Here is a 17,629-nt window from a genome sequence, read left to right on the forward strand (position 1 = left end):
ATGTCACAGCCCATTACTGAGGGAAGTCAGGACAGGAACCCGAAGGGAGACACACAGAAAAACACTGTTCACTGGCTTGATCAGCTTCCTTTCTTTTTTTTTTTTTTTTTTTTTTTTTTTTTTTTTTTTTTTTTTGGTTTTTCGAGACAGGGTTTCTCTGTGTAGCTTTGCGCCTTTCCTGGAACTCACTCTGTAGACCAGGCTGGCCTCGAACTCACAGAGATCTGCCTGGCTCTGCCTCCCGAGTGCTGGGATTAAAGGCATGTGCTACCACCGCCCGGCGAGCTTCCTTTCTTATAAAACCCTGGGCTGCCTGTGAAGGGGCAAAGGAAAAAAACCACATCCACACTACAGAAACAGGAAAAGGTACTTGGGACAAGGAGTCACAACAGGCCTGCCGATGGTCAGTTATCCAGAAAAGGATGCATACCCTGGCTAAAATAGAAAGAAATATCAAACTAGATTTAGGGGGTTGTTGTTGGTTGTTTTTTTACTATTTTAGGGGGCCTGCCACCCAGCTCCCAAATAAATCACACACAGAGGCTTATTCTTACTTATAAATGCCTGGCCATTGCTTGGCTTGTTTCTTGCCAGTTTTTCTTAAATTATCTCATCTACCTTTTGCCTCTGGGCTTTTTCCTTTTCTTACATCTGTACATTTTACATTCACCCTTACTCTGTGGCTGGCTGTGTGACTGGGTGGCTGGCCCCTAGCATCTTCCTGTCCTTGTTCTCTTGTTCTTTTTTCCTTTTTTTCTTCTTCTCTGCCCAGATTTCTCCTTCTATCTATTCTCTCTGCCTTCCAACCCCAACTATCCTTTCTCCTGCCTCACTATTGATTGGCTGTTCAGTTCTTTATTAGATCATCAGGTGTTTTAGACAGGCAAAGGAACACAGCTTCGCAGAGTTAAACTCCACATAAAGGAATGCAACACATCTTTGCATCATTAAACAAATGTTTCACAGCATAAACAAATGTAACACATCTTAAAATAATATGGACTCTGCTACTCATATTCAGTCATTTGCTGAATATGACTCCACCCTGGATGACCCTGAATTTTCAACCCAGGACAGCCCACAACGTGCCCTAGACAGGTGACCATTGTGAGAACAAGCCTCATTCGGCCAGTTTCCCTTGGAGCTTTTGTTTTAGGAGGCGTCCGGTCCTGTTTCTTGGTTGCATCTTGCAGATCGGCTCCTTTGATATATTTTCTGTATTCCTGACTATTTTACCCTTCCCAATTTGGCAGACTAAAGTGACTATAAATGACAAAAGTCAATGATAGCTCCACTCTGCGCTGGGATAAGGGCACATCTAAATGGGCTGGAAGCCCTGTGGACTGACTGCATCTCTCTGCAGAGCAACCTTGCAGTAGAAAGAGCAGAGACCTAGGTGACCAAATCTCTCTATTTAGGGGCACACAGTCCTGAATATATAAGCCCAAAGGGACAAGAGAGCTACTGATACAAAATAGCCATATTGGTTACTAGTTCTGCTACTTAGAAATCATACAAGTATCCAACAGGAAACAAATTGTGTCACATTCACAGTAGAGCTACATACAGAATCCTAATTTAAACAGACAAACGTGAAGACTGTCAACACAAGGAAACATGAACATGAAATAACGTTTTAGAAAGATGGATTAAAAAAAGAAGCTAAACAATACTTATTCATATTATGACAGGAAAACTTGACAAGCCTCAGAAGAGAGTGACCAGAAAGGCAGAAATGTCGTCAGCCGCGGGGTTTCCTCTGGTGGCGTTTAGGTGTTCATAAGAAGCATGTTTACGAAGTAAGGTGAAAAGGTGGGGGGGACAGAGGGCTCTTCCAGCGTTTGTCACTGTGCTGACTTGGGTGACAGCCTGGTTTCCTTTGCCTTTTTGAATTTCTTCCTGTGGGGGGTGGGGTGGGGGTGGGGGATGTTCTCAGCCTAAGGAGAATGCCAGGGGAGCCTCTCTGAGATCACTCTCCTTGGGGACACCACTCTCCGAGGCTGCTGCCCAGGTGCCTACAAAAAGAAAAAAAGGAAAAAAAAACACCTCATTATCTTTCACTTCCTCTAACCCATTTTTTTAAACACCCAAAGTGTCCAGGCTTTTGGAAAGTAGCGGCAGACAGCTGTGGCTGGTCAACTGAGGTGGCTCCATGGTAATTCATTTTCACCGTCAGCTAGACTGGATTAAGAAACACCTAGTCGGGGAGGGCTAGTGAGAGGGCTCTGTGAGTAAAACATTTGCCATCCTGAAGACTGGAGTTCCCACCCCCAGGACCTACATAAGTCTGTGGGTGTGGTGGTCCACAGGCAATCCCAGCTTTCTGGAGACAGGCAACCCCCGCCCGGAGCAAGCTGGCTGGCCAGGCTGGCTGAAATGGTGAAGAGCTCTCCATTCAGTGAAAAAGTCTGTCTCGATACTGAGAGGTAATATATAAGTTACTGAGGAAGACGCCCAATTTCAACCCGGGGACTCCACATGCATGCACATACATGTGCACCCCCACACACGAACACACATGCATGCACACCTCATGCATATGCATGAGGTATAAAGACACACCTGAGGATTAGTGAGGTACACCTTCTAATGGCACTGTGAGGGCTTTTCCAAAAGGGATGAACGGGGGGAGGGGAGGGGTCCACTTTGAATGTAGGAGGCATCATCTCATGAACTTGGGGTCCAGGCTGTAAAAGGAAAAAGGGAGAAAAAAATTGACATCCACACTTATTTCTCTCTGCTTCCTGATCTGCCCCTGCCCCACAGCTGTAAGCCACTCCGGCCACCATTTCTTCCTCACCGTGATGAACCACACTGCTAGTGAGCCAGAATGAACCCTTCCACCCCCCAGGTTGCTTCTTGTCAGGGATTTGGGGACAGCAATGTGGAAAGTCTGACACCAGCACCCCACTAGCAGTCAGGATCATCTTTTAGCCATAACTGCATGACCACCTTGCTCAGCAGTCTGAGACCACTTGCAGACCCTGGGTAACTCCAGACTTCAGTTTCCACATCTGTCAAGTGCTGACACTCAACCCATTGATCTCTAAAGGCCCTTACGGACATTCCGGCATCCGTGTTTAGCCTTCCGAGACTAAGAGCCCCAAATAGAATTCCCATCATCACTCTGAGGCTGAGAATCCGTTCAGCCATCCAGAGCTCAGGAGGCCAGGGCAGCCCTGTAAGCAGACTTCAAGCTTGGGGTCCCACTAGGGACTCATTGGAGTGGAAACAAAAACAAATAAACAAACAAAACCATTATGCACCGTTTGGGCCATCATCACTAGACAATTGTTTCTTGAAAAGGCGAAGAACCCGAAAGTTCTAGCAAGAAACACGCTGACTTTAAAAGACTCCTGAGGGTCCTGACCTTGAGCAGCCTCGGGACCAGGCCCTGAATGGCTCTGGGACAAACAGGACATGCCCTGAGAAGACGCCGCTGTCAGAACAACTTGTCTCCATTCAGCTGCCCACAGAGGCAAGCGCCACGGGAGTTGCCTCCAGAAGCCTCAGCCAACTGGAGAAAGGGCTTTGGTGTAAGTCAGAAATTCTCCAGGCTTGTGTGACCGACGAGAGAAAAAACAGAGATCCTGTAAGAGGAGGTGTCTGGCTTTGGGGGACAGAGGGGGCCGGCCCTTCCTGCCACCTCGGCCTCTGAATCTAATGAGCGTATCTCTTTCCGTGCAGAGACACATGGCGGAAGAAGGATGGACTGTGGGTGGAGAGAAGGGGAAACGTTTGTCATTTGGGGCAGAGGGAACGATGGCTGCTTGGCTGCTCCAGGACCACCACGCCGAAGTTCAGTGATAGGTGAAACCCCTCCCACTAAGAATAAATGAATAGAGACGCCGGGGTTGGGGTGGGGTGGGGGTTGGCAGGAGAGTCCTCTCTACCTCAGCGGTCTACAGAAAGGGTGATCATAGCATCTTTTCTGTGGAACCATCCGCATTGGGTTTCTCTGAGCGACACATCACCCAAAACTGTACAGGCTTGAAACAATTGTCACTTATTTGGATACCAGGCTGTGGGCTGGCTGGGCAGCTCTTTCAGGCTGGGCCAGTTTGGCTGAGCTCTTCCGGGCTCTGGTGCATCTGTGGTCAGCTGGCACGGCTGGCCCTATTCTCATGCCTGGCAGCTCATAGGCCAACTGGGCCTCGCACCTCTCAGGCCTTGCTAGCCCAAGTTTGTTTGTGAAGCCCCGATTTCCATAGAGAAGGCTTTGGAGTCCTTTGGAGGTTAAGCTTGAAGCCTGTGTCTGTCACTTTTCAATATTTTAAAGGCTTTTATTTTATGTGCATGAATGTTGGTGTGCAAGTATATATGTGCACCACATACATGCCGGTGCCCATGGAGGCCAGGAGTCCACCAAATCCCCTGGGACGGGAGTTATGGATGACTGTGAGCCATCATGTGGGTGCTGGGAACTTATTGCAAGAGGAACTAGCACTTTTGACTGCTGAGCCATCTCTCCAGCCCCTGCCTTGTTACTTCTTCTGCATTGTGCCCTACAAAGTCAGACAAAAGCCACCTAGGGGGGGCCAGTTGTCCCAGTTGGCCTGGAATTGAGGGGTTTCCTAGAATGTCAGATTTTCACTATGAAAATGGGGAAGCCGGTCAGTATAATGGCCATCCCAGACTCAAGAGGTGGAGAACTTGGCTAGACATCCCTCCAAAAACATACAAGAGGCTAGCAAACATGTGAAAAGGTGAGCACCGTCAGTAATCATTAGGGAAATGTAACTCAAAGCCACAAGGGGATGCTCTTTTGTACCTACTAGGATAGTTATTTTCAAAAACGAAAGATTAAAAACAAGCAAAACCCCGTAACAAACATAAAATAATAAATGGCAGTGGAGATATAGAAAAACAGAAGGCTTGTGCATTAGCTGTGGGAATGTCACATGGTGAAATGTGGGAATGTCACTGTGAAAAATGACCTGACAATCCCTTAAAGTTAAACAGAAATGCTGTCTGAATCCGAAGTCCCAGTGCTGGGTAGATGCTTGAAAGAATTAAGATCAGGGACCCAAACAGATGTTTGCACACCCACTGACTGTGCATTAGCAGCATCTCTGAAACTGCAAAATGATGGAGGTAATCCAAGTGTCAGTCAGCAGATGCCTGGATACACAAAGTGTGCGTGACGGAGTATCCATCATTCCGCCTCTAAGAAGAGGGCAATTCTGACACGTGCTGCGATGTGGGTTAGCCTTAAGAAGGCTGTACTAAGTCATTGAAGCTAGCTACAAAGAGACAAGAGCTGGAGGATTCTGCTTACACCAGCACCAAGGACTCACTTCCCAGAGCTAGAAAGTATGGTGGCTGTTGCCGAGGGCTGAGGGGAGGAGCAAGGCAAAGTCACTGTGTGATATGAACAGTGTCAGTTTTGCAAGGAGAAAAGGTTCTGGACATGAACAGAGTTGATGGTGGCACAGCACTGTGAATGAATGTAATGCCACAGAAGCACACACTTAAAAGACACTACAGTGGTAAAAACGTGTGTTACATATATCTTACTACAGTTTCTTTAAGAGAAGCCGGGGGCTGGAGAGATGGCTTAGAGGTTAAGAGCACCGAGCACCGACTGCTCTTCCAGAGGTCCTGAGTTCAATTCCCAGCACCCACATGGTGGCTCACAACCATCTGTAATGAGATCTGGCGCCCTCTTCTGTATACATAATAAATAAAGAAATCTTTAAAAAAAAAAAAAAAAAAAGAGAAGCCGGAAGTTGGGGCCCCCTTTCTTCACAAAAGGAATGGAAACTGTTGTGGCTGTTTTTCCCCCATTGGCCACAGGAATGAAGAGCTTAACTAAATGGGACCGGGCTGTTGAAAGAGTTCATAATATTTGAGGAAATGCTCTGAGAGCACACAGGGTCCAAATATTGACTGTTTAGACACTTTTTTTTTCCTTCAGGAGCCAGTAGTAGCTTATGATTATTCACTCAAATGGGAAAAATAAAATAAAATTCAAGAAGGCCCATGTCACTGGATGAATGAGATGTTGAGGCTGGCTAGTAAGCCTTAGTACTGTCCAGAAAAATAAAAGCAAATAATAATAGCTCAGAGTCCTAAAAGAATCACTAAGATGTTTGAAAGCATCAGCACCACTGTTTCTAGCTCCCTTTACCACCCTGGCAAAGAGCTGGGCAACAGAGGGGGCATCAGTGGAAAACATACCTGCTTCCTCATCCTTTCATGGGGCTCCGTGTTTAGAGGAAGTCTTGTGGCAGGAGGAACAGGCTGGAGGATGCTGTCAGAGGTGTGGGCGGCAAGGCCTGGCAGGCAAGGAGTCACTAGAGGAAGCCAAGGGTATATGACCGTTAGCAACTGCCAGACTCCTAGAATACTGCACTGGAAGGAACATGTTTCCCACATGAGTGCATGGCCCGTGGAAGGGAGAAGAGACCATCAGAGCCCCTGGAACTAGAGTTACAGATGGTCGTAAGCCGCAGTGTGAGGGCTGGGAACAGAACCCCGGTCCTCTGGAAGAGCGGTCAGTGCTTTTAACTGCTGAGCCGTCCCTCCAGCTGTCCTCTTACTAGCTACCTCATGGAGAGGCTCTAAGGTATCTCCTAACCAATTTTCTTTTGGTTATAGGAAATTAATTCTTTGATCTCACATCAAACACCTCTTCTGGGTTTGCTCCTGACACAGCTGTCTCAGGCAGGCTGAAGCGCCAGGGCACTGACTAGGGCTGCATGCCATAACCCCATCCTTTTCCATGGAGACGAAAACTTGGAAGAACCCCAATGAGGAAGCATCTGGCAAATCAATTTATTGTTCCAACTGCCTTTTCCAGCTGGGAAGACTTCCATAACTGGGAAGGATCAGCCCTTAGCACTCAGCACCATCCAGGATTCCTTGTGGCACTCTAGGAATCCCAAGACATAAATCTATACACACCGATCAAGGATCTGCTTGAACCAGGAGACCAGTGGACGAGACAGGGCTCGAGGGGACTGGTTCTGTGTTGCCTGACACCCAAGTCTCAGAGGTCGGAACTAGAGTGAACAGTGAAAAGGCAGGTTTGACTCCACCACCCCATCCCTGCCTATTAAGACCAGTGATGAAGAAATGGTCCAAAACTGCCTCCAGGAGACACTTCAGACCAAGAGGGAAGGGACGAGATGAGGTAGAGGAAGGAATGCTGGGGAGACGGCTCAGCAATTAAGAGCCGTGGACGTTCTTCCAGAGGACCCGGATGCAATTTCTAGCATCCACATGGTGTCTCACAATCGTCCATCACTCTACGCCCAGGGAATCCAGAGCTTTCTTTTTCCGTCCTTAGACACTTCACACGCTGGATGCACAGACATACATGTGGGCAAAGCACCCACCATCCCATTTCAGACCCAACCATGTTTGTCTCAAAGTATTTTCCAAAACTCTGACGTAGGCAGGCTGGCCATATAACTCTGTGGCAGGGAGGAAGCAAACAGTTAAGGGTATTTAAACCATTGTGCCCTTGAGGAAAAAAACACAAAACACCCAGAGTGGGCACAAGAAGCCAAGAACTCATCTGTAGAGGGAGAGCCAAGCTGGCTTCCACAAGGAGACTTTCTCAGTCAAGTTCCGACGGTCCTGTTAGACTCCGTTTGAGGGTATTATCTTTGCTCTCTGTGGGATGCTGTAAGTACCTGATTAGATGCTTTGCGATGTATCTACTACTCCTACTGAAACGCTACCTCCATTTAATTGTTCTTTTACTTTTGCTTGCTACATGCTTAAGGGGATCACTCATTTGGAGCTGAAAGTATGGCTATTGTAGATCAGTCTCGACAGAGCACAGCTGGTGCCGTCAGCAAGATCTACAAAGGTACTGTGTCTGTTTCAAAGGAGCGACTGTTACAGAAAGTCAAAGGGGAAATAAGTCTCAAAAAGTACATCTGGATGTACATCTGGATGGGTATATACGGATGACGATAGATAGGTGAGGAATGGAGCAGTGATTAAAAACCTCACCCCATAGAAATTTGGCATCCCATACCTGGACAACTAAATGAACACACAAATGCCTTCTCTGGCTAAAACTGCATGTGCTGGCCTAAGATGCAAAGATTTCTGACTCTCTGTATGTTTTCTCTTTTGCTTTCTCCTCTTTACAAAGATTATCCACTGCCCAAGGTCATTTGGAAACTCGCTTATCTTGGCAGGCTCTTAATGGAATGTAGCTTGCTCTAACTGCGAGACTCTTTCAAGGATAAAAATGTAAAAGAGCCCTTGAAGAAAAACAAACGTTTGCTAAGAGCTTACAACAGGCAAATCATTATAGTTTAACCTGTCCATTAGTGTGGACAGGGAATCTTTATTTGTTATAGGACACCACGAATATAATTTGGATTCACTCCCTTAATAAGTTGGTGAAGTTATACTGTTATGCCTTGTGATTTTAAGAAAGAAAACAAAGTAAAAAAGAAAAGAAAGTAGGAGAGAAGGCGAGGGAGGAGAGAGGTATGAGAAGTATGAAGTCCTACTTTTGATAAGAAAGGTGAAAAATAAGAGAGTATTTTACATTAGCAAGGAGGATTTTTTTTTTTTTTTGTATGATAAAATAAGATTTTGGTCCTAAGAGAAAAAGCTAGAATTTTCTAAAATGGAAAAATAGAGATAAAGACAAAACCAGAAAGTTTAAGCAGGTTACAGAAGTTCTAAGTACATCGCACAAGGTTTGTGGGGGACAAAGCTTGGAGATGGTATAGGAATGGTTACGTGAGTTATGTGATGATTAAAAGTCATTAACTCCTAAGGTCAAAATTCCACACACCAGTATAAATCCTTTATTTAAATCTATAGGTCTCTTCAGTTACTGATCTACTGTTTTTTAAATTCTTCTCTTTTTAGTTATGTGTATGTGTGTGACTGTGCGTGGGTATGATCCCACGTGAGTGCAGATGCCTGTGGAGTCCAGCAGGGGATGTCCAATCCTGTTGTTGGTTGTTTTTGCTCTTTTGGGGGGCCACCATCCAGCTCCCAAATAAATCACACAAGGAGGCTTATTCTTACTTATAAATGCCCAACCTTAGCTTAACTTGTTTCTAGCCAGCTTTTCTTAAATTATCCCATCTACTTTTTGCCTCTGGTCTTTTTCCTTTTCGTTCTTCTGTATATTGTACTTTCACTCTTACCCCGTGGCTGGCTGTGTGGCCGCCCCTAGCATCTTCTTCTCCTTGTTCCCTTGCTCCTTCTTCCTTTTCCTCCCAGATTTCTCCTTCTATTTATCCTCTCTGCCTGCCAACCCCGCCTATCCTTTCTCCTGCCTCACTATTGGCTGTTCAGCTCTTTTAATTAGACCATCAGGTGTTTTAGACAGGCAAAGTAACACAGCTTCACAGAGTTTAACAAATGCAACATAAAAGAATGCAACACATCTTTGCATCATTAAGCAAATGTTCCACAGCACAAACAAATGTTACGCATCTTAAAATAATATTCCACAGCACAATCCCTTATGATAGAGTTACAGCCAGTTGTAAGCCATCCACAGTAGACGCTGAGAACCAACCTAAGGTCCCCTGCGAGAGCAGGACACATTCTCGACCATGAACCATCTCCCCTAACTCATTTGATCTACTTTCAGTTACATTCACCAAGGCTGGCTAGGAAAAAAAGTTATGTTTAATTAAGACCATTATTTGTGTTTTGCTAAATTTGTTAGTTTTTAACCACAGGGGGAAAATGAGTCTTAAAAGAAAAAAAAAAAGCAGGGTTTATTTACATTTTTTTTCTCTAAGCTTTATCTAAATGTTAGAAGTTAAATGCACAAGACTGGAGTCAACAGCTAAAGCTCTGAGGCTTATGCTAATGACAATAAAAAGAGACAAATGGGAGAAACAGTATTTGGGGCTCTTGCCTTACAAGAGCCAGAACCAGGAGATGAAGAAGCCCCTCTATTTCAATAAATCACCTGTCCTCTTGAACCCACAGGCTGTAGAATCTCCAGAGATTGGATTCTCCATCCTCTAACCAGTACATAGCCTGCAGGGAGGGGAGTCAATGGAGAGGGTCATGCTCCACATGCTTCCAGAGGAAGCCACATGGTCAACAAGATAGGTACCTCCAAATAGCCCAGCTGGTGGAAGAAAAAAATAAGGAAGCCGGGGCTCCTTCTGCACCCCTAAGTGTAACCCTGTGAGTCTCAACTGACAATAATAATAATAATAATAATAATAATAATAATAATAATAATAATTTGTTAATCTGTGACCACATACACGGTCTAAAAACACCCATCAGAAAAGCAAAAGCAGCCGGGCAGTGGTGGCGCACGCCTTTAATCCCAGCACTAGGGAGGCAGAGGCAGGTGAATCTTTGTGAGTTTGAGGCCAGCCTGGTCTACAGAGCAAGATGCAGGAAAGGCGCAAAGCTACACAGAGAAACCCTGTCTCGAAAAACCAAAAAAAAAAAAAAAGAAAGAAAGAAAAGAAAAGAAAAGAAAAAGCATATGACACTCGACCATCCATCCAACTTCAGAGATTACTAACTAGACTCACTTACTCAGGATTAAACTCTACTTTTTAGAAGATATTCACAATGAGAAGCAGGAAAAGCCCACTGGAACAAGGAACCAATTGAGAACTTAGATTTTTCTCTTCAAATGAGACCCGAAGGTCAACTTCAGATAAGCAAATCTATAGACCTATGATTTGTAGCTCCGACTATTAAAATCATCCCCTGGGAAGTGTCTCCATAACATTATGATGACTTAACTGCCCTAGTCCAGCTCCAGCAGGGTGCGGCTCCCAAAGGGAGGTGTGGAGTCAGCGAGGGAACAAGATCTGAAGGGGACTCAGGATGGCTGCCACTTTATTGAAAAAAAGCCACACATTGATACTCTACAATTGCACAAAGGATTAAAGGGGAGGAAGGGGGCACATGAGCTGGGTGGGGCTTGCTGCTAACTTGTGAGGGAGTAGGCGGAGTTATCACGTTATATGGTTCCACGGTGGTGGGGATCCTCCAAAGAATTATTGTATTTAAAGAGGCTGCCTTTGTATACATCCTCATCCTCTACTGAAGCCCACACATGATTTCTCAAAGGAAAAAGGAACTCCCATTCCACATAGTGAGAATCATTAAAAACGAAAGTAAAAGGTGCTGGAACTTTGTCAAGCAGCAGTGGTTGCCATGTGGCCCATGCCACTTACCTGTGCCCAACAGACGAAACCTCCATTGGGCCTCTTCTACATTACCACTTAATGGCTAAACAAGCTTGTGCCTTCCAAAATTCAACAAATTGTTCCTGACACATCATACCTACACTGGACTTTACTATTTCAATTTTGACTTTGTGTCTTTGGTCTTTATTCATGTACGACTGATGTCTTCCAGATACCAGGCCCTAAACCTTTAAATAATGCTGTCTAGAGTCTTTGGCCACCTCCTTGTACCAAGGGCTGTTGGATCACCTAAAGTTCCTGGCCCTGGACACCACACACCCCACACTTCCTTAGCATGAACCCTGAGGAAGGACCATCCACGCAGCTGAAAGCAGCCAGAGTGATCATTGCTCCATGCCCTAAAGGATTGGTTCCCACCTGGGTTCGATTCCCAGCACCCACATGGCTGCTTACAACCAACCTATAACTCTTGTCCCAGGGATTTGAAGGCCTCTTCTGACCTCAGTGGGCACCGAGCATGCATGTGGTACTCAGACATAGCTGCAGGCTAAACATTTATACATTCATGAAGAAGAAGAGGGGGAGGAGCTCACGAAGAGGGGGAACAAAAAAGAACTGGGTCCCAATTCTTTGAGGAGGGAATATTATGATAAAGACAAAAGTATGAGTTAAAATCTTAGCATTAATGGTTTGTTCCCATACCTCAGCACAAAAGACAAAAAAAGATAAAATGGTAAGATTTAAAACACTAAAAAAGATAAATAAATAAAAGATCTTGCAGCGAAGTACTAAATAACCAAACTAGCAAGACAAGAGAAAGATTAGCGCTTCAAAGACCAACAAAGCCTTTCCAGGAAACTCTTTTTTTTTTTGGGGGGGGGGGAGTCCAAATTGTATTAAGTCAATCCTCCTGTATTTACACTAATTTTTTTCCCAAAAAGTTGTCAAGAATAAAAGAGTTGAGACTGTCCTATAACACACACACACACACACACACACACACACAATCCATAAACAATTAAAGAGCCAAGAGTAATATAAAATACACTGGTAAACTGTCATATGCTCTTTAAGCCTACTGGGAAGTTGGCTCTTGGAGTAAGATAGATACCCTTTCTTCCTCCCCCACCCCCCATGCCGCGCCCCCCATACCATTTCAGACCCAACCATGTTTGTCTCAAAGTGTCCTCTAGAACTGGCTGTCCTGGAGCAGGCTGGCCCCGTAACTCTCGAACAGGGAGAAAGAAAAACAACAAACATCTAAGCGTATTAAGAAAAAAAAAACGTTGTGCCCTTGAGAACAGCCAGAGGGTAAAACGTTTTCAACAGAAGTTACTATTGTTTATCCCACGATATAAAAATGCCTGCGGTGGGAACAGGAAGCAGGAAGCTCATCCATGGAAAGAAAGCTCTCAATCAGGAACTCCAGCTGGCGGCCTCAACGTGGCTTCCTCATTTGCTTTCTGATTTGATGATGTTGTCTCTTTGCTCTTTCAATCAGGCTGTTCCAGCCCAGTTGTCTCTGTTGTGCCTGATTTGATGTTGTGCTGTCTAGCTGCCGCCCCTCTATGGGCTGAGTGCCATGTGTCCCTTTACTTTTATTTGCTACACGCTTCATACGTTGGAGACTGAAAGCGTGGCTGTTGTAGAGAATCCTCCCCGCCATACGGAATACCATAAGCACGAAGACCTAAGTTCGTTCCCAGTGGCAAGCTTGTGACCCCAGCACTTCCGGGAAAGCAGAAGCAGGCAAATCCCTGCAGCTCATTGGCCAGCCCACCTAGCTGAACCGGTGAGTCTCAGGTCCTAATGATAGACAGCACATGTCTCAAAAAACAAAATGGAGCGCTCCTGAGGAATGTCACCTAATATCATCCTCTGCCTTCCACTTGCATGTGCGCACACACACACACACACCAATTATATCCAGAGAGTGACAAGAATCCAGGTAACATGAACCACTGAAGGTATTTGAACAAAAGGAAAGTATGGAGTCATGAGAAAGAGAGTGAGGGTTCTGAAGTCCCCCCCCCCCACCCCCCCGCACCCCTCTCCCCAGCCTCTCAGGGGTCAGAACAAACAAGCTGGAGAATCAGGAGCCAGCTGACAATTGAGTACTGGGCACTAGAATGAATGTATCCGTCCCTAGATGGATCCAGTGCCAATGACTGTACATAAGCAGGTGCTGGCTCCCTTACACTGGCCAGATTGCAAGCCCTGTCTTCTCTTCCCATTTATTTGGGGATGAGATGACTCTACCTTTCTCCAGAAGGATCCCGCTGTGCCCTGAGCCTTGAGCTCAGATGCCTGACTCTGATCTTTAACCTGATGCTCTGGCTCCCAGCAGGCATCTCTCTGGGGACCCGAGAGAGTAGGAGCCACGCTGGCACTGTAATAGAGCCGGAAGAGTTATGAAACCCAGGAGGTTCGACTAGGCTCTTCGGCAGTAAATACTTGTTATAAAAATAAACCCAGCCTGTGATTCCACAACAATGAGCAAGTCCTCAGGGCTGCCAGTGCTGGAAGTAATCATACTTCTCTGGGCACAGGGCTAAGGACACAGGCCAAGCCACAGAGCGTGACATGCATTTGGGCTCACGCTCATGATTCCACATCTCACAGAAAACTCAGACCTCCTTCACAGTTTCAAAGGAGGAAAGCTTTCCCACCTGCAGTCAGGTATAGAGAAATACAAAGTCCCAAGCTTGAGTTAAATAAAACAATAATCACCTATATGGGGAACAATGCAGTTAGGTGTAGCTGGAGTGACACTGACTCCACATTTAATGGGAATCAACGGTACGGAGTTATGAAGGCAACTGTGTGGTCTTAACTGTACTGAAGCCACTAGAATATTCAGAACAAGGGAGGATGTTCACTGTTTCAGATCAGAGTAACCTAGGAAATACATCCAGAGAAAAGACTCAGGATGGCATGAGAACTGAAAACCAGGAAGAGAAGTCCGCAGAACTGAATTCCTAGAGCCCGGAAGAGATCCAATGGAACAGGACAACCCCTTCATACACCTGACTAACCGTCACGTGTAATGGCGGCCAGCACGCTGAAAGCCAACAGGGTCCTGTCTTGCCTGTGCCTCGGTAGTCCTTGCCCACAAGGAACTACCACTATAATAAGGAGAAAATTCTCAAAGTAAAAAGTGGTGTGATTGCATGTCAGTGGAGTTGGACCAAATGCTCTGTGTGAGCAGGGGAGAGACCCGAAGACGTTTTCCAGAGGAGGTGGCATGGCATTGACCTTGAAGGAGAATGGGAACTCTACGGGCAGAAGCAGCAAGTCTTTCTGATGGTTAGCCAGGCTCATTAACAGCTAGAAGATCCATCTCCCTGCGGGTGAGTTTGTTGCCGATCTAACACGCAAACCAAGAATGCCACAGCAGCAAAAGTGAACACTCAGAACCACTGAGCCTCTGTGTTGTGCTTTTATCAGCTCCTGCTACCCTGAGGCCCAGATGCCTTAGTGATCTTCTCCACGGTGGACATGCCCATGGCTGCCTTCAGTCAGAGCATCTATACACGTCCACAGGAGACCCTCATGAGATCTGGCCTGTTATTCCCTCCTGGGATCCTGATGAGGCCCTGCAACTCCCGAGGTTATATAAAGGTAAGCAGTGTGTGGGTAGGACTGTGCCATAGCAAGGCTGCTGTAAATTACCCAAGGGTCTCTTCATTGGAGCAGCTTCTAGGTTTTTCCAAGCTCTGGGTGGGACTCTTCAGTGGTGTGGCTACCTTGAAGTCATTCATAGTCCTGTAAATAGCTCCTGTCAACTCCTCAATTCACCAACCTGGTTTTGGGTGAGATCTGTGGTTTGTTGGTACCCTTTCTATCGGAGGTAAACAGATATTCTAGATATTTCTTTACGTCTCCCCAGGGAAAGTCCCTCCATAGTCGGTATGAACATCTGGGGGATGAATGTGTGGATGAAGACATGAAGAGCTCACTGCCCATGCTGCTCTGGTTCTGCCCTCCTTCGCACAGACCAGCATGGCCGCAGGAGGGAGGCAGTGGCAATGGTTTAACGTGGGGGCCTGCCTAAGCCCCCTGTGGTTTGGAATGCTCTTGAACATATGATGCTCATTACGGCTGAGGTCACAGGTGCCCCACAACCCCCCAGAGGCAAGTTAAATTTGCTCTCCTCTGTGGCCACAGGGCCTAAAACCTACCCGAGATGTACCATTGTTCAAAGGAGTCTCTTAATCCCGCTCATCTTTTCTTAAATGTTTTGACAAGCCTGCAGGGCAGGCAGCCATCTATCTGCCTCCATCCTTGCTTAACCTACCTCACCTCCAGGTCTGTGGTATAGGAAGAGATCTCTTTTCCTAGAAGGAAAATAAAAAATAAAAATCACAGAGCTTCTGAGGTTGGGAAGGCAGGACCTAGAATTTAGAACTCATGCGGCCCCACCTCCTTATTTTATGGACTAGAAAATGAAGGGGTGTGTCCTGGCCTCCTGGCTCCTCTTATGACACTCACTCCCAGGCATCTGGCTGCTTCCTCCTCCAGCAAAGCCAGCCCCTCGCAAACCTCTTACTCCTGGCTGTGTGCCAAGAGCTTCTAAGCAGTGTGACAGCATAGCCTAGGAGCTGGGTGCCCGTGGTTTTCCTTACGGACAAAAGCATTCGCGAGATCAAAGCATTCACAGTTTGATGATGTTCCTAAAGGCGAATTCAAATTGCTGAGTTAAACAGCCAGCAATTTTTTTTTTTCAGGGCTTTCCGGAACAATTACTCAAGAAGGAATTCAACTATGTTTGCCTTTGGTTCCTTCTAGTCCTTTTCTGCTGCCTGGAGAGGGAGGGAAGGGAGTGGCCCAACAAAGAAATCTTAAGAGATTATTGCTAATTACAGATTTTTACCTACCCGATGTTCTTTCGCTTCTCGAGTTAATTAAATCAAGACCAGATGTCTGCCAGATGGGTTAGCTGCTGGCTATTGTAAGAGATTAATAGATCCCAGCAAATGAGGTAGGGATGACGCTGTTGGGTTTTAGGGATCGTTGCTGCTGCTGCTGCTCTCAGCAGAAACCGGAAGAAAGGACTCTATTTTGTCAGGATGCTAGCCTGAGCTGAGCGAGCAGGCAGGTCTTCTGTACCAGCCCCTCCGGCGAGGGCATCAGATCTGAAAAGAGTCAGATCTCCAGTTACATTTTTAATAGCAACTGGTTCTGGTTTGGGGATGTGTAACTTAGGACTCGAAGGGTCTGATAGATCCTGGGTGGCAATCAGGGCTCAGTGTCCTCCTGTTCTTCTCCGATTGACTCCGATTGTCCCCAGCACCATGTTCTGACACAGGGCAGAACATCATTCCCAAAGGCCATGGCCCGTCTCCAACCTCCCCCATCCCAGCTCTGCCATGGGTAGAGATGTCCACTCCTGGTCCGGTCCTTCTAGAGCATCAGGGATCCTGGCTGAGACCAGCAAGGAAGGAGGGGTGGGGGGGAGGCCAGGCAGAAGGGAACAAAGGTCAGTTATTATTCACAAAGGACCCATTTGTTCTAGCGTGTGAAAGTGAACTTCTGCACAGCACTGGGGCCTTCACAGACACCCCAAGCTCACACTCGCCAACCAATCAGTTCCCGGTGCTCCCTAGAGTCTGTCTTCCATCGTGCCCGAGTCTGAGTCACCAGCGCCAACCGAGCCTGTCTCTGGGTGAGACGGGTGCTGAGCAGCCAGGAGCTGTTCGAGGCCCCAGAGCTGCCCACACGGCGTTTGGAAAAAAGCAGGCACACACTCTCTTTCTTTGTAACTGAAACAGAGCAGCGGAGCGTGAACACACATCGGTTGGTGTAACTCGGATTCCTTTCTGAAGAACCTCAGCTCTTCCTCCCCTCCCCCACAGTGAATTCAACCAAAGTGTCCTGGCTTTGGCAAGTTGGAAAGAATGACTCAGCTGTATTTGGCAGCTGATAGTCATGGCATGCCACTCTCTGGGAAACAGAAAAGCACTACAGGTAATAATTTGGTCTATTCATTAAAACAAAAACAAACAAACAAAAACAAAAAACAACCTCTGCCTTCTCAAGCCCATTCATTCCCCCATGATCTCTTGGTCCTGTAACTTTTGCTACAATCTGTGGGTCCTTTTCAATGCCCAGGGTTACCTCTTCAGATTGGGTCAGGGAAGGAACCACCTAGAAAGGACAGTGAGGCAGGCAGTGAGGTGCCCAAGGCTCAAAGGCGAACACTCAGTCGACACCTGCACAATCCTGGCAGTGCACAATTCCCCAAACAATGTAACCTGGGAGGCCCATTCCTCACCCTGAGACAAAAGGGATTTCTTTCCCCAAAAGAAAGTAATTTGCTTCCTGGGTTCATAAACCAAAGGAACACCTTTAAAATACACCCACACCAGGGACTGAGGAGATAAATCAATTAGTTGATGGTGCTACATGAGCGTGAAGCTCTGAGTGTGATCCAACACACATCTAAAAAAAAAAAAAATCATCAGGTGTGGTAGCATGCTTGTAATCCCAGGGAAGCAGAGGCAAGAGAT

General features: G+C 46.4%; 1 long non-coding RNA gene across 1 annotated transcript; it reads right to left on the bottom strand.

Moving 5' to 3' along the window:
- Positions 1-839: 839 nt before the first annotated feature.
- Positions 840-17,126, bottom strand: LOC128110337 (uncharacterized). Its single transcript, XR_008218201.1, has 5 exons — positions 15,998-17,126; positions 15,418-15,457; positions 6,181-6,296; positions 2,563-2,687; positions 840-2,015 (listed from the first exon to the last, which is right to left on the bottom strand). It is a non-coding gene; the product is annotated as an uncharacterized LOC128110337 (long non-coding RNA).
- Positions 17,127-17,629: the final 503 nt, after the last annotated feature.

Source organism: Peromyscus californicus, unplaced genomic scaffold (assembly GCF_007827085.1).
Source record: "Peromyscus californicus insignis strain IS unplaced genomic scaffold, ASM782708v3 Scaffold_151__1_contigs__length_87137, whole genome shotgun sequence".
NCBI classification, from domain to species: domain Eukaryota; kingdom Metazoa; phylum Chordata; class Mammalia; order Rodentia; family Cricetidae; genus Peromyscus; species Peromyscus californicus.